Source organism: Doryrhamphus excisus, chromosome 18, assembly GCF_030265055.1.
Source record: "Doryrhamphus excisus isolate RoL2022-K1 chromosome 18, RoL_Dexc_1.0, whole genome shotgun sequence".
Taxonomy (NCBI): Eukaryota; Metazoa; Chordata; class Actinopteri; order Syngnathiformes; family Syngnathidae; genus Doryrhamphus; species Doryrhamphus excisus.
In genome coordinates this window covers 633,038-655,500 of record NC_080483.1, presented here as the reverse complement: position 1 = coordinate 655,500, position 22,463 = coordinate 633,038, and the positions used below count along the sequence as shown (strand labels likewise).

Here is a 22,463-nt window from a genome sequence, read left to right as displayed (position 1 = left end):
GGGGTGAATTTCTCCAGATTACCTCTACAAATTAACAGCTAGAATGCCAAAGGTCTGCAATGCTGTCATTGCTGCAAATGGAGGATTCTTTGACGAAAGCAAAGTTTGAAGGAAAAAAATATTATTTCAAATACAAATCATTATTTCTAACCTTATCAATGTCTTGACTATATTTTCTATTCATTTTAAAACTCATGTGGTAAATAAAAGTGTGACTTTTCATGGAAAACACAAAATTGTCTGGGTGACCCCAAACTTTTGAACGGTAGTGTATATCGGACAAAACCAGTGGGAACAATTGAATCCGATATATCCGAGGTTTACTGTATTATAAAAACACAGTACAGGGAAGATAGTAAATGTTCAGGATAGCACACACAAAAATATGCTAACATAATTTTACTCCATGTATTGGCATATTAAAGATTAAAGTATATATGAGCATCACGTATTGACTTGTTAAAGGTCGTTAAAGGCTTGTTATTATGCTCATTTTTCGACGCCACTCCATTGTGAATGGTCACATGCTCAAAGTGCTTCCTGACTATGAACCATATAAGGAAGTGTGCCCCTCTGTGACATCACAAAGGAACAGTTTTACCACGCCTTTTGAAACCAAGCGTTTTGAGACATCCTAAACTTCTTTCAGGGCTAACTTCCAAATGTGCAAAGCTCATTATCTGAAACTTTGGTATGCTTTAACACCTGAATGCAACATTATAACTACATTTATAGCTAAGAAAAGTGGAAAAAGCATCATAGGTTTTTAGTTGTTTTTAGTGTGAAGCCATACATACACAAAAAAATAAACATAGTATTAACATAGTTTTGATCCATGCTAAAAGTAGGGATGTCTGATATTGGCTTTTTGCTGAAAAAAATTGCGATTCCAATTCTCAATTTCTGATACCGATATCAGCCGATACTGATACCGACATGTGCAACATGACATATCTCCCGTGGTGGAATGAACACATATGTGTTGTGTACAGCATTTTTTAATATCAGTTTTCATCATCTGGAAAAAATCTGATACTGATATCAACCGATATCACATACTGCTAATTATTGTTGTTAATATATGTTAACAATCTGCATATGCAATATTTTTTAATCATAATTTTATTCCACAATTGACACGCTAGGTTTTTATTGTTATAGTATTACTCCGTGTATTAATACGCTATAAGTAAAATAAGTAAAATAAAAATAAATCTACGTTTTGATTGTTGTATACATAATTAAAAACAAAGAAACTATATCTGTTTAAATCATTTTATTCCACACATTGACATGCTAAGGTTTTATTGTTGTACTAGCATAAAACTCCAGAAAATCAAACAAATCTGTTCACATAATTTTACACATTTTTACACATATTCAAAAGGTATTTATTAGGGATGTCCAATAATTATCATCCTGATATCAGCATATTGATATCGGTATCAGATTTTTTTTTTTCCGGATCATGAAAACTGATATGAAAAAATGCTGTGTATATGTGTACATCTGTGTTGATTCCACACAGATATGTCCAGATATGTCATGTTGCACATACCCGTATCGGCTGATCATGTCAGAAATTGAGAGTTGGACAATATCAGGATATCAGTTTTTTATCAAAAAATTATGTTAACATAATTTTACTACTTTTAGCATATTGACATGCTAAAAGTGTCTTATTACCCACAAAAACAAAATACAAGATACAAGATACGCACTGCTAGGTTTAAGGTTTTTCTGTTGTGTGGCGAGTATACAATTTTTAAAAAAATCCCATCCATGTATTTATATGATAAAAGTTTGTATTGTTGTCTGTGTATACAGATTAAAACATGATTTTGTTAAGATAATTTAATTCCACGTCCTGATATCCTGATATCAACTTTAAAAAAAGTATAGTAAGTATGATATTTATCACTGCAAGCCATGCATATTGTGAGTCTTTGGTATTAATCATTAAAGTGTTGATAATTCAGTGATGACCTGAATGTTGAACCCAGAGACCCAAACACCACAAATGGCTCTGGGGATGGTGTGTGTGTGTGTGTGTGTGTGTGTGTGTGTGTGTGTGTGTGTGTGTGTGTGTGTGTGTGTGTGTGTGAGACTGAAAGCGCTGCAGAGAAATGAAACAGTTTATCAGCTGTCCCGTGCTCCAGACATCCATGGAGACCTCCACTTGGGCCTGACGGAGGAGGAGGAGAAGAAGGAGAGGGGGCGGGGGTGCACAAGGAGTTTGAGGCACAGTTTCCTGTGTGTATTTCACTTCCTGTGTGTTTAATGTGCAGCTCAGCGCCAGGGGCCTGTTTCCTGTGTGTGATGGGTGCCAGGCCCCCCCCCACACATACACAGCAATGTCAGAAACAGAGCTGGCAGACGGTACAAACATCAGGACAGTTATATACACACTCTAAGAGCTTTACAATATGTTACACTTGTGAGGCTCCATTATCTCTGCAAGTCTTTCCTCCTTCCTAAAGACCCGCCAAAAGAGCATGATAAAGGAGATACAATGCTATACTGTTCATATTTGTTTTGGTTTTTATTTTAGTATTTCATCTAGCATAGTTTTGTGCGCCACAACAGAGAATTGATGTGTATTATTTTCAAATGTCAAAACTTTATTGAAAAGAACAGATCCCCCTAGGGACAAACTAGACAAACTATCTTGCTAACCCTTTGTGTTAGCTAACCATGTGAAGCTGCAGGACACACTTCCTGTCAGTTTCCCTCCACGAAGCGAACATAAGCTGGAAATAGGTAATTTAATTCCATCATTTAAGCATTTCCGCACCCCTTAGTGCATAATTGTAGCGGTATAAATTGAAACTGTTACTGTCGGAATCCGATGGTTAGTGGGCTCACTTTTTGAAAAATAAAATGCTCATATCCGGTCCTAGCTAGAGTGGAAAATGAAACACATTTCCTTGTGTACTTGTACTGGAAAGGAAATACATTTATTTGCCATACGCGCGATTCTTGCACTTGTGTGCACTGCTTGTCCTATCAGTATACAGTCATATCAGAAAGCCAACCAATGTGATGCTCTTAATTTGAAATTTCAAGGCAAACATCTGGTCTGAACACGGAAGTACAAAACTCTTAATGTAAACAATTTAGCGAGACCTCAAAAAGGTATTGCGTTATTTCGCCATTATTATTTGCAAGCTCTCGCAAAAATGTAATTTAAAAAATGTATTTTTTAAAACTATCTTTTTTTTCTCCATGTATCCTCTGGGGTTCCTGCAGATTTTTTTTTTTAAAAAAAGAAAGTACAAGCTAAGTGGGCAGTACTACGCAAAGAAGCAGGGCGCAGTGATGACGTCACCAGAAGTGGACACTTCCTGACCTGTTCTCAGGTGTAAAGATTGCTGTTTGCCAAGTGGTGAGCCGTTTCATATATTTTCCCCACATAAAGCTTGCGTGACAAAATGAGCAACAGCGTTTCATGTTGATAATTTTGACAATCACTTCAATGACATCAACGAAGCTGAAATGTTTGCCATTTCTTTATTGGCAATTGACGCTTGTCGCCATGGCGTCATTAACTGGCCTTTCTGTGACCGACAGAGCTTCCGGTGAGCAGCAATCTTAAATCCACATCTTAATTAGATGCTATAAATCCACGTAGCTGTGGAATTTGCTACATAGCGTGCATACATTCTGTAATAGTGTCCCATTCACTCACCTCTTTGCAATTTTGTGTATCCTAGAAGTGTAAATACACAATTTGTGTGATACATAATATACTCTACCAAATATGCTTGATTGTTTTCATTAGGTTTATGACCCAACGTACTTTTCATTGATTCTTGTGTGTATTTTAGGCAAGTTGTCTGATACTGTTAAACTGAATTATAACACAAACGCTTATTCTGCGTCTGCCACTGTTTTTAAAGTGTTTTAACTACAGTAGGAGGTTTTTTTTATACCTAAAGAAGCAGCATGGACAGTTGCAAACACGCCAGTTATGTCCAAATTACAGTTGCACGATATCTTTCTCTTTTTTTCCGCCCCAAACTGATCAATTACTTTCCTGCTTCTCAAGACTGATGTATGCTTTAATGAAATGTAAATGTAAGTATAGTTTGTGCAGACCTGAAGGTAAGAACCACTGGGACAAATTAGGATTTGACCAAATGTACCGCTTGATTTGTCCTAATCAGATATCATGACATAACTACGACCAGGAGAACCAGAGTATAGCGGGGGATGAGCCACCCGCTGTGGTCCAGCCCCAGGCGTGGTAGTCACGTGGCGTTTCAGGTGACTGATGCTAACCCTAACCCGAACTGCTGTTTCTTGTCCCCCATATTGCGGACCATTTGGTACAACTTGCATGTGAAGTGAAGTATCTCACTGAATGTTTGTTTACAAGTCATCCCTAGGACAGGCCTCGAACAGACGGGAGAAAAAAACCACTTGATTTTCTCACAGATTGGCGCATTTTTTTTTATTAGCCGTTATCTGAGCCGTCATTAGTCCCTAATTATACTGACTAAGTCGATATATAAACTATTGATTACATCATTCAGGTTGTCTGGACAAATGTTGTGTTTGAGCGCATGTGCTTGGCGTGTCTTCCGTGTGTGTTTGTGATGTCCAGGACAGGAGAGTGACAAAGTGACAGAAGGTCACAGGAGTAGAAGAGCATGTTTGCTGTGCAAGCAGAGCAGATTTAGACACACAAGCTAGACAAACAGCGACCAGCAGATGGGACGCCTTGCAGGGGGAATAGGCTGAACATGACCGAGGTTGTTTCGTCACCCTAGACCAGGGGTCGGGAACCTTTTTGGCTACGAGAGCCATGAAGGCCAGATATTTTAAAATGTGTATATGTGAGAGCCATATACATTTTTTTAAACATTGAATGCAATAAAATGTGTGCATTTTTATGTAAGACCAACAGTTTTAGATATAATGGGCTCTAATTACGTAGACCAGGCACACTACCCCACGCCAATGGGGTGTGGCCAGCATACTTTCGTGAGCAGCGCAGTGTCCAATAATAAATCAAATACTTGCTGCCATTAATGCAACTTCTGCTGCTGCATAGTTTTGAACCGTATTCAGTATATTTCATTCTTTTGGCCATCTTCGTCAAAAGGCTTGGTTCTGCAGCTTTAGCTATTTGACTAAAGGAGGAAAGTTTACATTTACATGTTTTTTTGACATCTCAATGACCGAGGTAGACTACCGCATTACCCAGTAATAATCAAGTTTTGGTGTTTGACCTGGAAAATATCATCAGGAAAGATAGATATGGTCGGCCATATTGCAGTAGAAAATAGATGGACGAATTAAAATGCATAAGAAAGTTTTGATTTTTAATATTATTTTTAACAGTGATTTCTGTGATGTTTACTTTAAAATGTTAGCAAAAATACATTTTTATTGTGGTAAGAAATGCTTGAGAGCCAGATACAGTCATCAAAAGAGCCCAACCTGGCTCCCGAGCCATAGGTTCCCTACCTCTGCCCTAGACTGAAACTCAAATGCCCAAACTGCATGACGAGTAAGCACAGTAACTATGCGAACAAACGAGCTACAATGAATGACTTCCACGCTAAAATAATTTCAATAAAAGCAGTCCAATTAGATTAAATTCATACAATCACCACGTGGTCCTATTAACGCTAGGCTGATCCTCTTGCCTGGAAATAATGCATGTCAAAAATACGCTTTTGTCATGATTATTAGGACCCGTAGACTAAGACCTATTTTAGCCCCTTTGAGGGCCACCTTTAACTCCAAAATGGGCCACGGTGAAAACGAGTTTGACATTTATTTGTACAAGTACATTCCATATAAGAATAAAATACATAGAATTAATGATTTTGTTTATTTTTATTAGGCGTGATTTGTGAGGATAAGCGGTATAGAAATGAATGGATTTGTTTTGTGTATTTGTTATTTTCCCCACAAATAAATAACAGTACAGTAAATGATGAGCGAACAAACGTTTTACAGCTTTACAGATGCCATGTGTTCAGGCAGTGCATGTGTGTGGTGAAAATGTTTACGACGAAACATTGTGATTTCAGCTATAAATATCATCAGGTTCCCACCCGCTGATTGGAGGTCACTATGCAGACCTGAACTTTGTATAAACCAGTTTTTCCTTCAAAATGGAGTTAAATATGGGAGATAATCTTAAAGGATTAAAAATTAAAAATGTGATATATATTGTTGTAATTATGTTCTACATTGTTCCATTTTTGAAAGCGAACAGTGAATTGGCTGTAATGTTATTTATCGTTGATGGCACCAACAAAATGGTGGTCATGCCAAAACATTGTGTTGCTGCTGGATGTTCATAATATCCGAGTCATACTGAAAGTTTTTTTTTTTTTTTTGCAAAAGCGGACGTTTTAAGACAATAATGGATGAACAAGAACTGGGGATGAGAGAAAAATGGACGCCCACCTGGAGTTCTGTTCTTCGCAGTGATCATTTCACACCTTTCCGAGAAGCATTTGGCTTGAACGTACACTATAAACGTTTACGCTCATTAACAAGCCGATGTCTTAAGGGTTAAGTCCATGTTCTAAAAGTCTCCAAATGCTTCTTCCTCTTCCAAAACAATGGACACATGGTTAACATTTTGGCTGAAATGACTGTAAACATCATGTGTCGTAGACCGCCATGTTTGTTTACCTGAGTATTAGTACTCCGATGGTGTCACTTCCGGCTACTTCCAGCCTGGCAGAATCAACTATGTAATGTTTGCTTTCAAAAATAAATCAACGTAGAAGATAATTACAAACAATATCTTCAAAATCTTCAATGTAAATTACGCAGAACCTGCAAAGTCAAAACTGTCTAAACAAATAACCGTCCCATTCACGCTTCTTCTATATTTACTCTGCAGTCCACCAGAAGAATGAGAGCCGCATGGACGGAAATGTCCATCATGTCCATACAGTACGTACAATGAAAAGCCTTCTGTGTGATTATGTCGTGAAAAGAGCGGTCTGGAGTCCATTCAGCGCACACTTGAAGACAGAATAGAGCCTCTCCAGCTCTTTATGTTCTCCACAAGTATGTCTTGCACTCCTCGTATCGGGGCAATGAAAGATCTCAACGGATGTGTGTGTGAAAACTGAAGAGCTATTCATCCGTTCTCCCGTTTGACTGATAAAAGCGCAGCGGTTCCTCCGCTTGTATGTTAAAGTACTGTAAATATAACTCATAGAACATTACCATACCCCAGAGTGAGAGGATGACGACAAGCTATTTGGTTTGCAGCGTCACAGTCAGACTGTGGAGGTGCTAAGCGGACTAAACCATGAAGGGCGAAAAATGCATATGCATTGAAAATATGAATTAATTCATCACATAATTTATGAAAATGAACTGGACTCAGTATATTAGCATGGTCATGCGCGCCTGTTTTCCTCGTCTCCTGCCTCCAAACAGGCAGGAAGAGAGTTCACTCTGTGCATTGGTTATTCTATGCACTTGCTTATTCTGTAGAACAACAGCATGAACAGAGTGAGCCCTTTTGTCAGTCATATAGTCCGGAGGCGGGGCCTCTAGTATACACACAGTGCAGAAGAGTGCAAGGTAACCTAGTGAAAATGAAATGAGTAGATTGCAATATACAATATATTGAGTAAGACCCAATCCCGTCTCATGACACCCCTGCTATTTAATAACAATAACCAAAATATGCTCAGCTATGTCAAACACAGCACTATACTAGCGTATATTACTCCTATTCTCTCCATTTTTGATTTATTTAAGTAAATCCCATCTTAGTATGCTCACCTTTTGATGCTGTTGTGTTTATTAATCTTTCCTGACCGCCAAATATGATCGAACTGCTTCATTTTTTCCACTATTGCAACTTCCTGAAACACGGAGGCGACACGGACAAGTATGCTTGTCCTGTGGCGCCCTCTGCTGGTAGAGCGCCGTATTACACAAGATGACCTCTTTTTGGAATACAGCAAATATCAAAGAGATGGCTTGATGGACACTTTGAAGAACTACTAAACACGGAACACACTTGATGAACTATAGCAGCGTCCACTTATTAAAGGGTTATAGGAACCAGGTCCAGGGATACCTGGGTTCTTGTTTATAGTGGATATACTCTGTTCTGCATCTTACCTTTATCATCTTGGATATACAAGAGGACTATTGTCAGTCACTATACGTAATACTTTGTACTTCCTGCTGGTGGCGCCACAGCACACATCTCATCTTCATGTCTAAGTGCTTGTTTTTGGTGGGCGGGGTTGTGAGTTTGGAGGTTGTATTTATATCATCCCATGCCGCCTTCATAGGAAATTGGAAATTTGTAATTGTGCTTCTACTCTACAACACCAGAGGGCATCAACCAGTTTTGTTGATTCTTGGCTCAGAATTCTTAATATGAAAGCAATTAGACAAGATGGATGGAGTTGTGTATGTTATGACTAATGAGAATCATCTGTCTGAGAAAGATGATTAGTCACTCCACTCGCCCCGCTTGGTCTAACTTCATCTTCTCCATGCCTGCCAACGCAGATGAAACTATGGGCACGAAGCCTCGACAATATTTCTGGCTTTATTTGCAGAAAAAGCTGAAATGATTGACGTTACCAACACACTATGCTGACCTACACGCTTGACAGTGATGTATAGCAAGAATGTACATTTTGGGGAGGTTGAGGAGGTTCTCTGACACAAGCGTGACCTTATTTTGTGGCGGGAATAGCAACATGTTGACTCCATCAGGCTTATTAACAGCTGTCTGTCTAACTTCCTTGTTTGTGGTACAGTAAACCTCGGATATATCGGATTCAATTGTTCACACTGGTTTTGTCCGATATAAGCGAAATCCGTTATATGCGTATACCGGAAAATGTCCGTTTTACGCATATATGGGATTTATATCCGGTATATGCGTAAATGGGATTTTATCCGTTATAAAAAGGCACTTCCTTGACTATGTTTCCAATGTACCTGGACGCGCAGGCAACGCTGCAAACGCTGCAAATGACGTCGTATAGCGGCCTGTCACCATTCGGCGAATCGGAGCGCCACGATGCGGCCATCCGATATATGCCAGGGAAATTTCATGGAAATGCATTGGAACGGGACTGGAGATTTTGTCCGAAATAGGCGAAATCCGTTATAAAAAATCCGATATATGCAATGAATTTTTATTGGAAATGCATTACAGAAAAATCGGTTCTTTTTTATCTGTCTGTTGTGAGCGAATTTCCGATATATCCAAGGTTTACTGTATGTAGTATTCTGGCCACTAGGTGTCAGTAAAGGATCTAGAAAGTAATGTTGTGTCTAACATGAACAGTTCTCCTCCCATTCCGTGTGGAAATGGTAAAGTTTTGGCTTCTTACTTTCTTTCGCATTCCGTCTTAAACCTTTTCTTAAGTTCAGATTAAATACACTGGAAGCTAACCAGTTAGCTCGCTAGCATGCTGTGCAGATGGGACTGGAAATTTTGTCCGAAATAGGCGAAATCCGTTATAAAAAATCCGATATATGCAATGAATTTTTATTGGAAATGCATTACAGAAAAATTGGTTCTTTTTTATCTGTCCGTTGTGAGCGAATTTCCGATATATCCGAGTCCGATATATCCGAGGTTTACTGTAGCTTTGGTCATTTCAAAATAATTGTGACTTGAAAACTTCACGGGACATGGCGAATCCATCGTTTTCAGCAAGCTTTTAAAGAGGAAGTGCACTTAAAAAAAATAATTCCCAATCCTAGTTAGGAAATGAGTTAATATGAGCTAGCTAGCAATGGGCGTCATGGGAAATAGTACCTATTTTTGATAATATAGCGTTCACAAAAAAAAAACAGTGTTCCATTTACGTACATAACCGACTTATATTAGCAGCTAGCATGAAAAAGTAATTTTATCTGGCGGACTAACATGACGCGCCACTAATTGCTAGTCTCAGCATTATTCCCAGATGGACGAGTGGATAGCTAGCTCTCCATTTTTGATACCAAGACTGGGTTTGCCATCAACATTATGACGTGAAGACAGGGGCACACGTCTTGTGCTGGAAGACACAGCCATCCCAAGGAGCGCGGACATCGGAAGTGTTGTCGCTGTATCCATGCTGCCGTCGCTTGGGTCGTGTTTTAAATCATCCAAATAGGCCAAGATACTGCAACTATGACATGTTATCAAATGGAAATAGGCGTGTCCCAATGACAGCATTGTAAGCTAGCTCATATTAACTTGATTCTCGTGTTATAATACAAAGAAAAGGTACATACATATGTGTTCATGTTTCACATAAGGATTGGGAATGATGGGCAACATTCCAAAAAAAAGTGCACTTCCCCTTTAAAGCCATTTTTTCCACTGTTGCAACAGGGATCATATATTAGCAATGTGATAGTCGCTTTTCCTTTCATGAGGAACGCAACAGGAACACAGCAGACGGTGCACACATTCCTCATATTGGACTTGGTGCCAAGTTTCAAAGTGGTGAAAACGATTTTTTTTTAATGGTGTGAATTCAAAATACCTCCATATTACCGAGTTACTGCTTTCTCCTTGCCGACTTCTTCCACCGCAGACGGGGTAGTCTGTTTGCTTCGACTGAGCCTCCGGGCTTCTGCTCTGCCCCTCCTCCGTCCTACATGCAGGCATGAGGGCGATACAGCTCAATTCCAGTCTACATCGATATCAAAGGCAAAATAGCTTTCTCTCTTTGAACAAGGTGGGATTGTTGAGCTGCATTAGCAAGGTCATTGCTGCTGAGCTTGGACGCAGTTAGACGGTTATTTCACACTTCTGAGGTGAACATCCTGAGGTTCATGGAACTAAAAGGTCAAGCGGTAGACCCCATTGGCCCATAACCACCATGAGAAAGCACATCTCCAAAGGCCTGGTCTCCTTCAAGGTTCGGAATGAGCAGGAGAGCACCAAACATGGAACATTGGAAGGTGGAAGAAAGTTTTCTTCTCCACGGACGGTCCTGATGGTTTCTAACTAGGGTTGGGCGATATGGACCTTAGCATGTATAATGCTAATTTTGGGATGTATCACAGTATGACGATAAAAAATGATATCAAATTTTAATTCAGCGGAGTTGTATTTAAGACGCGTATTTATTGGAAATAATCTGGCTAACTTTGTGGTAGAAAATGAATGAATCTGGCTAACTTTCTAATGGACGTCAGCCTCTGCACTCATTGCTACTAAGTATCCAACCAACTGTATTGCTGTAGTAGAAGATGTAGTCACCCATGCCATTCCAAATGCAAAATGTCTTGAAATGTTTAATTAGTTAATAGTTTTTGTTGTCGTATAACAAAAATAAGAATATTTAAGTGCACGATACTTACACATACCTTTGCCAAAGAAATGGCGGGTCCGCCTGTCAATCACCACTCTGTTTGCGAGTCGACGCTGACTTGAAAGCCTTTCCAGCCTGTTGTTATAGAGAGTTATGGCACGGGTGTAAACGTAGCTTGGTATTATCCCAAATAGCCTGAATTCCAGTGAAACCTGGGCCACACCAAACAAGTGTTTGATACTGCATCTGCAAGTCATATGACAAATATTACATAAACACGGTCTCATATTGTTAGCGTATTTGCTATTCATCTTCCCTTTGATCAAACAGCGCACCAGAAGTGCTGTTAGTGAGGAAATGATGGTCCCTCCTCCCAAGTGGTGAATCATCCCAGACAGAGACGTTCAACATCAGTGTGTTCAGACACGCTAGCACGCTAGCGCTGTTTGTAGAAACTCTCTATTAATGTCAGATGCTGCATTGTTTCCACTGCAAGCTAGTACCCTTCCAACACGTTCGAGCGCAGCGGTAAATGAGCTGCGACCGAAAGGACGCTTCATTTGGTGAATATTCTGTATATTTGCTTTGTCAGTCTGGCATGATCAGACCGCAATTAGAGGTGAATGAGAAGGGGATTGACTATAGCTTGTTAACATAGCGTAGTCCTGTTTACATTGGACCGATGCCGACCGAGGGACCGGGAACCTTTGTATCGTCAACGCGTGGTTGCTACAGCAGTACTTTTATTTGTAGCAAGCAGCACTTTCTGCAATCGGCATCATGCAGAAACACTAAATTGCACAGTTTTTACCAATAAATTCATAAATGTGCTTTGCAATTTGACACAAGTGTATTTAATGATATATTAGATATGGGATAAAGGGGACCTATTATGCTCAATTTTCAGTCCTTTGTATTGAGTTGGTCTAGGGCAGGGGTCGGCAACCTTTATTATGAAAAGAGCCATTTCACCCCCTTGCTCACTAAAGAAAAATAGCCTGGAGCCGCAAAACATAGTATGTTTAAAACAAAATTGGAGGGAATTTGGGGCTATCAAAGCAGTTCAGATAAGAAAAAAACAAGTTGGAGTACTCTTGCTAGTATTATATTAAATATAAACTTACATAAATATATGTGTAAATTACTGTAAACTTACCTGATACCTGAAGTTCCAATGCCGCTGTTTTATATGATCTCTAATTTATTTTTTAGAATTGTCAAATAGCTTTGGGAAAGTATGAAAAGTATTTATAAAGTATTTTCCTTAATGTTTACCTGTGAGAGAGAACTGAATAGCATCCTGTCTGCTCATCCTTGTACTCATCCAATCACCAGTCAGAACTCAGTCAGGATGCATTCATGGACTCACACAAAGTTGGATTTTTTTAAACTCATTACAAAGACATGCTTTTTCCCCACTGTGGTGTTAAAAAATATTCAAGCATTGCAAAGGGAGCCACAACAAAGAGGCTGAAGAGCCACATGCGGCTCTGGAGCCGCGGGTTGCTGACCCCTGGTCTAGGGGTTAGCGCGCAGACCTCACAGCTAGGAGACCAGGGTTCAATCCCACCCTCGGGCATCTCTGTGTGGAGTTTGCATGTTCTCCCCGTGCATGCGTGGGTTTTCTCCGGGTACTCCGGTTTCCTCCCACATTCCAAAAACATGCTAGGTTAATTAGCCACTCCAAATTGTCCATAGGTATGAATGTGAGTGTGAATGGTTGTTTGTCTATATGTGCCCTGTGATTGGCTGGCCACCAGTCCAGGGTGTACCCCGCCTCTCGCCCGAAGACAGCTGGGATAGGCTCCAGCACCCCCCGCGACCCTCGTGAGGAAAAGCGGTAGAAAATGAATGAATGAATGAATGAATGTATTGAGTTGTGGACTCCTATAGAGCAGCTCCACTCCAGAAAGCTTTCTAGATCTTCCACAACCTGCACCTATTCAGCTGTATTTCTTTGTTTTTTGTGACAGAAACAGATTTGACCAAAACTACCAAAGCCGTGGACCTTTTTCACAGTCATAACAAGCGCCAACACACCAAGATGTCAGCATTAAAGCGGTAAGCTACATTGGATTACAGTAAATAAAAGGTTGGGTCAGTGCAGTACAAGGATATGGAAGAACCCAAATGACTGGATTTTCCTTGGTTTTCCCAAATGACTAAATACGCCCTCGATAAGATCATTTGTCTTTGAAGCTGGAGCACTTTTACAACAAGTGTTGCAACATCAACTATTGTCCATAAAGCAGCCTAACTGCAGTGCAAAGCCGCTTTTACTGGGATTCAGTTTTCTGTGAAAATGATTGTCAGAAGTATGCTTTGGTTTTTTGTACGGGCCAGACAGTACACCTAACAAACTATTAGGTGACTCACTTCCTATGAAGACTGGATTGTACGGTCCTCCCTCATTTATATGGCACTGCGCTTCATTCCACACTTGACCGCGATAAATTAATCACTTCAGACCCCCCTGGATTAAATGACACTGTACCCACTGTAATGGGTTTTTACTTGGCACATGTTCCGACCATCCATATTAAGTTGGGAAACAAGAAACAATGTCAAATAGTAGGACACAAGCTGTCATTGGGATGGGATGTTTCCTTGAAGGTAGAAAAGTACCAAGACGATAATGACAGAGGACAAAAGGTCAAGGCCAACCTTTTTTCATAACCATATCCAATTGTTGTTATTTTCATTTTCTAAAAAGATCGTCTCCATTTTGCCACCTACTTTCCCCCCAGCCCCCGCTATGCACCTTTTTTGAAGACAAGGAGGTGACAGCTCCGGGAGACGAGCTTTGGAAATGAGCTACAACCTATTGAGGATCAAACCGTCCAGCGGAGCAAGACGGAACTTGGTGAGGGCTCCCAAATTCCAGCCTCACAGTGGGAAAAATGTCCTTTGTGCCCCAATGACAGAGACGTCCAAGGTCACGATCTGCGCTCCTTAAGGGTAACACTTAGCAAACAAACACCTAGTCGGATGTGTGTCAGACAACACGAATCCTGCAGTCTGGATTGACTCACTCACTGACGGATGCAAATCCACTCACACACATGATTGTGTGGATCAAGTGGAAAACAACAACCATGAGTCAAGCCCTTTGTGTGGAGTCCGTGTTGGACCACCAGAAGCAATGATGTTCCTTACAACCAGTAGATGAACAAGTAGTAGATGGAAAGTCTACCGTGCAGGGGACAAAAATAATAATGACAGTTTTTAATCGTGAATAAGTACGCAGTTACCTTAGGCTTAGCGTCGTTCAGTCTTGCGGGCCTTTTGCCTCCGCTTTGTACCGCAATTAGCCGTGGCAGTTATTTATGTCTTTATGGCACGCCGGACAAGCTTGAAGATTCTCAGTTGCTACTAATGCAAATACTTGAATTCTGAATACTTTGCACTGACAGCAAACACTAAATGCACTTGCTGCATTGCACAGTTTTTACCAATAAATTATTAAATGTGCTTTTTAATGATAAAGGTTAAAGGGGACCTATTATGCTCAATTTTCTGTCCTTTGTATTGAGTTGTGGACTCCTATAGAGCAGCTCCACTCAATAACCAGCACAGAAAGCTTTCTAGATCTTCCACAACCTGCACCTATTCAGCTGTATTTCTTTGTTTTTTATTCCCACGGTTGGTCACAACCCCCACGTGCAGGAAAACACATCTGGTTTGTGCCGCTAACTTTATAGGAGTTGATAAAGGGCAATGTTTCTTTTAACATCCAGCCCCATGTGTTCGATCCCCAATCCCATTCGGAAGTAGAGACTGGACAGTCCCACGTTTCTCAAGAAAAGAGGTTACTTCAAGGTTACTTTCTCAATGCTAAGTAGCTTTAGCATTTTAGCCTTAGGTTTTCTACAGCATCTAATATCTAATCTGGTTTGCAGGACTCGGGTCTAGCCGCTGATTGTGGTGGGAAATGGCTATTAGCAACCCCGTCCCTGTATGCACACTCTATAATGCTACACAGATAAGCACTTTTGCTCCATGACTTGTAATAAACTCTTACTTACTGCTTGCCCGTTGGAAAGGCATAGGGCTTCGGCAAGTTTGTGGGCTAGTCCAGCTGCATAGTGGTCCATGTTCACTAAACAGTCCAGTGGGAAATGCCCTTGACAGATGAAAATGTATTTCTTTTGCTGGTAGGAAATCAGGAATCAAACCATTTGTGCCTGATGGTGGCGTCTTTAGGACTTGGAAACAAATGTAGCTTTCCCATACGAGCCATTGCTTGCAACATAAACAGAGAACGAGAGCTTGGGGGAGGGCAGAGAGCTTATCTGGCTCACAGCCACGCCCATATAAGGAATTCCGCCTCTCTGTGACATCACAAAGTGGCAGTTTTACCACGCCTTCTGAAACCGAGCGTTTTGAGCCATCCCAAACTTCTTTCAGGGCTAACTTCCAAATGCACAAACCTCATCTGAAACTTTGGCATGGTTTAACACCAGAATGCAACATTCGAACTACATTTATAGGTATCATTTGTAGCTTTTTATACAAGACTCGACTGAATTGAATTATATCTTCATGTTGTGATACCTCCCAGAAATATCGTGATACTGTACATCAGGGGTGGGCAAACTTTTTGACTCATGGGCCGCATTGAGTTAACAAAATTGTGCGGGGGGCCAGAACATATATTTATATGTATGTATATAACACACATGATTTTACGCTTATAATTTTAATAATTTTAATAATTTTTAATATTTTTAAACAATTTTTAATAATTTTTAAATAATTTTTAAATATTTTTTTAATAATTTTTAAATAATTTTTAATAATTTTTAAATAATTTTTAATAATTTTTACGCCTTGAATTATTTGTCTAATTTTAATTGTCATACTATCATCTATATGTTCTTGTTTCCTTTTTTTCAGGAGCACTTTAAACATCAGACCACATCAAACTACGATTTATTTATTTATTTTTTTACTGAATAAGACATACGACTTGAAAGTCATGTTGCCAGCTGGTATGTTAAAAGTTGAAATACTTAAAAGCAACTGGCGGGCCGGATTCAAACGTTTGGTGGGCCGCATGTGGCCCCCGGGCCGTAGTTTGCCCACCCCTGCTGTACATGCTATGTTCCCTATCGCCCAACCCAAGTATTCATTGAAATCATGGTCTCCACAAAAAACCGGAATGGTGAAAAGTTGGAGTATATCTAGAAAGGAAATACAAACGGAAAAGCAGCAGCAAATAAAAGCTGGTACTGAACCACAGAGCGGACCAGTAGAAGATGGAATGTTCCTATCTGTGTGCAGGCCCATAAAGAATGTTCTGGAGAACAAAAGAGCTGCAACATGGCTTTTATGAGGGCGCCATCCCGAGCTGTGCAACACATCTGCCTCGCACGGATTCCCATCAGGCCCCTCTCCGTCTGCCTGTGTGGCTGTTTGGATCATAACTCTGACTTTGATTGAAACTGTTTGGGGAAAGGTGCTGATTTACGGCGATGAGCATTTTTCGAGGCTGTAATTTTAGGTGCTGTACTTGATTACAGCCTAGAGGAAGGTGGGCGCTGGGTGTCTGATTCCTGACAATGCAATGCAATTTACTGAACAAATCGGTGTCAGCAGAGGCGCTACGAGGAGGGGAAAAGTCGTGACGACGTTCCAAGGTGATGGTGCGCTATGATCCGCCCTTTTCAAGTCTTAGGCCACCACGAATTAGAATGTTTGAATGACCTCTTTCACAGCAATCAAGTTGGCACAGTAAAATATCTCATAGAAATATACTTCGAATACAAAACCCATTCCCACCAAACTGTTTATTTTTATTATTGAAACAAATTGTTCAATAAATTATGAGTACAAGATTAACAGATTAAAAAAAATGTCCAGAGATGGCTTTGAAACCACAACATGTGCCTTGGAAGGCAGCAGCTGTACCCTTACACCAGTGCTTCTCAATATCGTCAATGCAGACCTACCAACATGTACACATTTATAGTACTCAACATGCAATAAATATGATCAGTTTCCCTCGTCAAATTGGGTGTGATGTGAAAAAATGTCTGTCCCTTATGGGGGGGGGCATGGCAGAAAATAATTGAGAAGCACAGCCTGACACCAACAGGAAGCGACAGGCGGGTACTTGTATTCCGACATTGTATTGTTACTTTGCTATGTTCTGTCAATCATCAAGTGAGATTAACCTTTTTCCTCTCTTTCCTGCCTCAGGCTAGCATGGTGGTTGTTTAAGCAAAACGGGGCCCCAACGGATCGGCCCCAGGAGGGTGCACGGACCAAGAAAAATCTGTTGTATTTCGTGTAGCTTAGATTTTTTTCCTCCCTTAAAGGGGAACGGCAATTTTGCCCATCATTCCCAATCCTGATGTGAAACATGAACATATATGTATTTCCCTTTTCTGTGCATTATAACAGGAGAAAAGAATTAATACTATGAGCTAGCTCAGGGGTGGGCAAACTTTTTGACTCGCGGGCCGCATTGATATAACAAAATTTCCGGGGCGGGGGGGGGGGGGCAGACTATATATTTTACACGTAACAGTCCACCTGGTATTATTGTATCTGTAAAATTGTCATGCAATCTGCTATTATTTATTATTTTATATTTATATTTAAATATTTTAAAAATAATAAAATATTATAATTAAAATAAAATTTAAATAATAATTATCATATTATTGTTATGTAAAATGTGCAAATATAACAATATTATTATATATAATTAATATAATAATTAGCATTAATATAATAAATATAATAATCATAATAGTTATAATAATAATATAATAATTATTTACATTTTTATTATTATTATGTGCTTGTGTCTCTTTTTTCAGGAGCACTTTGTAAACAACAGACCATGTCAAACAACGAAATTGATACAACCATCAAAATGTTGGCTCAGGCCATGATGCCAGGTTGTATGTTGAGTTTAAATTAAATACTTGGCGGGCCGGATGTGGCCCCCGGGCCGTAGTTTGCCCACCCCTGAGCTAGCTTATAATGCACATCATTGGGATACACGTATTTCCACAATTTAAGCCCTGTAAAAAAATCCATGCTGTGATCATGCATGAACAGAGAACAGAGACAACACTTCCGATGTCCGCTCTCCTTGGCATGGCTGTATCTTCCAGCACGTGACATGTGCTCCAGTCCTCAGGTTAAAAAAAATGAGGACAATGAAGACCTAGGTGTCCACTATGTTGACACAAAGTTTAGCCGAGTGGTGTTGTGTCTTTTAGAAACGTGACCAAGCTTAATCCGTCTCCTTGAGTGTTCCAGGTGAAACATCTACAATATAACAACCAACAGCATTTCATCAAGAACTGGACCACAACGGTTGAGGAGGAATTGGCGTGAAGCAGTCTTTCCAGGTCCATCTTTGTAAATGGTAAATATTTCAATATTGGCGCACACATCTAACACGGGTTATGTCGTTTTTCACAGCGGAAATAACAAGGTGAACATGTTCTGGCGTCCCGAGCACTTGTAATGTAACGCCTGTAGATCGAATGCAGGCATTCTGGCAGCGTTTGCACACAGGAGCTGGGAGGGACGAGGGGCTGACATAAAAAAAAAAAAAAGAGGGAGAAAACTCGGGACTCTCCTTCAGGCATCCGAACAAGTCTGGACTGTTCTGCTGTTGCAGAAGGACTCATTTGCGAAAAGACATTTGCAGTCTCCTGCAGGGATGCGATACGGCAGCTGCTGAGCTCCTCAAGACTGCTTTGCCGCTCTTTTGGCGCACGGGACACCCGAGGAGGTGAGCACTGCAGGACTGAGCGCGGAGAGAAGGTTGGATATGCCACAGGTGCTGAGGCGGGGAGTCGTACGTGCAACAGAGAACTTCAGGTAAGACATTTCACCTGTATTTGATGAGAAGATGCTTTGAGGCGATACCTGACCTGCGAGGTGAATACTTCCTAATTATGCAAGAAAATGATCTTTCGGCATTGTGTTGCATGTGAATGAGGCCTTATGGTCATTTAGAACATCAATTTGAAATGTAGCCACCACTCCTTACGCCAGGGGTGGGCAAACTTTTTGACTCATGGGCCGCATTGAGTTAACAAAATTGTGCGGGGGGCCAGAACATATATTTAACACACATGATTTTATGCTTATAATTTTTATAATTTTAATGATTTTTAATGATTTTAAAATATTTTTAAATATTTTTAAATATTTTTAAATATTTTTAAATATTTTTAAATATTTTTTAAATATTTTTAAATATTTTTTAATAATTTGTAATAAATTTTAATAACTTTTAACAATTGTTAATAATTGTTAATAATTGTTAATAATTGTTAATAATTGTTAATAACTTTTAATAATTTTTAATAATTTTTAATAATTCTTAATAATTTTTTAATAATTTTTAATAATTTTTAATAATTTTAATAATTTTAATAATTTTAATAATTTTTTAATAATTTTTAATAATTTTTAATCATTTTAAATAATTTTTAATAATTTCGCCTTGAATTATTTGTCTAATTTTAATTGTCATACTATCAGCTATATGTTCTTGTTTCCTTTTTTTCAGGAGCACTTTAAACATCAGACCACATCAAACTAGGTTTTATTTATTTATTTTTTTTACTGAATAAGACATCCGACTTGAAAGTCATGTTGCCAGCTGGTATGTTAAAAGTTGAAATACTTAAAAGCAACTGGCGGGCCGGATTCAAACGTTTGGTGGGCCGCATGTGGCCCCCGGGCCGTAGTTTGCCCACCCCTGCCTTACGCCTTAACATATTGCTGCAAAAAAAAAAACACACCTGGAACAAGCTCGTGCACGTGTTGTGAATGCAGCGCTTTAAGTGTCCCACACATCAACAAACAGAACAATGAGCATCTCGGGCTTTGAGCAAATCTACAAGGTTTCTTTTACCAACTTCATTCGAGTTGTGCAGGACAAGGAGGAATGCTAGTGTAACACAGCTGAAGTCATTTAGCGTCGGGGCCCAGTTTGCGACGCAAATGAATATCATCCCTCGTCCTCCTCCTACGCTTGTGTGTTTGCAATTGTGTGTTCCTCATCTGACAGTATTCACAGCTTTCTTGTGGCCTGGCTGGCTGGAGCAACTGGAAGAAATCTCACCCCCCCCCCCCCCCCCCCATCATCACATGTCGAGATTCTTGTCTCTCAAAGCCTTGAACACAACTGAAATATTTAATTACGATCAATTACCCTTTTTCTTCCATTTGCTCCTGCTGGTGGCTCCACATCCACTACTGCAGGGGTGCTCATTAAGTCGATCGCGGAGGTGGTACTGGTCGATCGCGGCGTGACATTAAAAAAATATCATCCCAGCATCAATGCCGTCACTTGATTGACATACAGGGCAGCCATTCAGATGACAACTGAATGTTGCCCTTCGGGCGACCAATCAAATCAAACAACGTCTCTAAGTGCAGCAGAACTTACCATGTCAGCCTATCATCCATCCCCGTTACTTGATTGACATACAGGACAACCAGTCAGATGACAACTGAATTTTGACCTTTAGGTCACCGCTCATGCGTAAACAACGATGCAAAGTGCTAAGCTAGTCGGCGAATTGCGACATTTTAAGCCCTCGCTAAAGTTTATGGTCACTAAAATGAGTGAAGGAGCTGGACCAAGTAAAAAGGCAAAAACTGGACCAAGTAAAAAGGCAAAAAACATATGACTTCCATACGGATATGGAATATTATACGGATATTATGATACGGATATTATCCATGACTGATAAACATTTGGAAGTGTGCTTGAGGCTGGCTATCAGCAGCTACTGTCCGGACTATGCATCCCTGGCTGGTTCAATTCAGTGCAAGTCATCAAAGTAAACTCAGGTAATTACAAAAAATGTTAATAGTTAATTATGTGTGTTTTGCAATATTGGCTCATTTGGTTATGTAAGGTACATCAACATACATTGTACGTACAAATAATCCTCAATACATTTGAAAATAAATAGATGTTTTGCATTTTTGTAGTGGGTAGATCATTTTGACTCGCTCGTTTTAAAAGTAGCTCGCATGCTGAAAAAGTGTGAGCACCCCTGCACTACTGTGTTTCCACAAACTATGGCGTGGGCCCGGGGTCAAACAGGACACGCACACGTTCATCACAGGTCAAAAAATCGTCAAATTCTGTCTTGCCCCCCTCCATGGGACAGATAAAGAAACAATTTTTCCAACAAAAATCTCTCCAGGTCTCCGAGTCAGGAGTGTCATTTTTGCTTGATTGCAAAATATGTTGAGTCATTGGTCCGAGAAGTAAACAAGGACGTTTATGTATATTTGCAGTAGATGTGTCGTTTTGGTTTAGTTGCACCGTGAGCAAGGATGTCGTTCTGTTTGATGCCACCTACATATAGACGCCCCACCCTCTGGTTTAAATGCAGGGTCAGGCCAGGCGCAGAAACCACATCAAAACGTGTAACCCATCGTGATGGCATTGACCACCGCCCCCTCCCAATTCATGCAGTGGACCGTTCCATGTTACTGTGCATGCACTAAGCCAGGGGTCGGGAACCTTTTTGGCTAAGAGAGCCATGAAGGCCAGATATTTTAAAATGTGTATCTGTGAGAGCCATATACATTTTTTTAAACATTGAATGCAATAAAATGTGTGCATTTTTATGTAAGACCAACAGTTTTAGATATAATGGGCTCTAATTACGTAGACCAGGCACACTACCCCACGCCAAGGGGGTGTGGCCAGCATACTTTCGTGAGCAGCGCAGTGTCTAATAATAAATCAAATACTTGCTGCCATTAATGCAACTTCTGCTGCTGCATGGTTTTGAACCGTACTCCGTATATTTCATTCTTTTGGCCATCTTTGCCAGAAGGCTTGGTTCTGCAGCTTTAGCTAGGTGACTATTTGACTAAAGGAGGAAAGTTTATATTTACATCTTAATGGCCGAGGTACACTACTGCATTACCCAGTAATAATCGAGTTTTGGTGTTTGACCTGGAAAATATCATCAGGAAAGATAGATATGGTTGGCCGTATTGCAGTAGAAAATGCATAAGAAAGTTGATTTTTAATATTATTTTTAACAGTGATTTCTGTGATGTTTACTTTAAAATGTTAGCAAACATACATTTTTATTGTGGTAAATGCTTGAGAGCCAGATACAGTCATCAAAAGAGCCCTACCTGGCTCCCGAGCCATAGGTTCCCTACCTCTGCACTAAGCGA

General features: G+C 40.0%; 1 protein-coding gene and 1 long non-coding RNA gene across 7 annotated transcripts in view; both read left to right on the top strand.

The window, feature by feature from the left end:
- Positions 1 to 3,338: 3,338 nt before the first annotated feature.
- On the top strand, positions 3,339 to 17,730 carry LOC131106584 (uncharacterized). Of its 2 annotated transcripts, none has more exons than XR_009120097.1 (6): positions 3,339 to 3,385; positions 4,167 to 4,266; positions 6,872 to 6,924; positions 13,247 to 13,334; positions 14,021 to 14,136; positions 16,557 to 17,730. It is a non-coding gene; the product is annotated as an uncharacterized LOC131106584 (long non-coding RNA). The 2 variants fall into 2 exon arrangements; XR_009120096.1 differs by having other exon boundaries at positions 3,347 to 3,578.
- Positions 17,731 to 17,964: 234 nt separating this feature from the next.
- The window catches only part of col7a1 (collagen, type VII, alpha 1), a 109,268-nt gene continuing 104,769 nt past the window's right edge, over positions 17,965 to 22,463 (top strand). For 3 of the 5 annotated variants that reach the window (XR_009120095.1, XR_009120094.1, XM_058055771.1), the window contains exons 1-2: positions 17,965 to 18,640; positions 18,714 to 19,118. The gene's annotated coding sequence lies outside the window, so the exon portion shown is untranslated. Of the gene's footprint in view, positions 18,658 to 18,713; positions 19,119 to 22,463 lie in introns of all 5 variants that reach the window. The other 2 variants (XM_058055772.1, XM_058055773.1) reach the window with 2 other exon arrangements.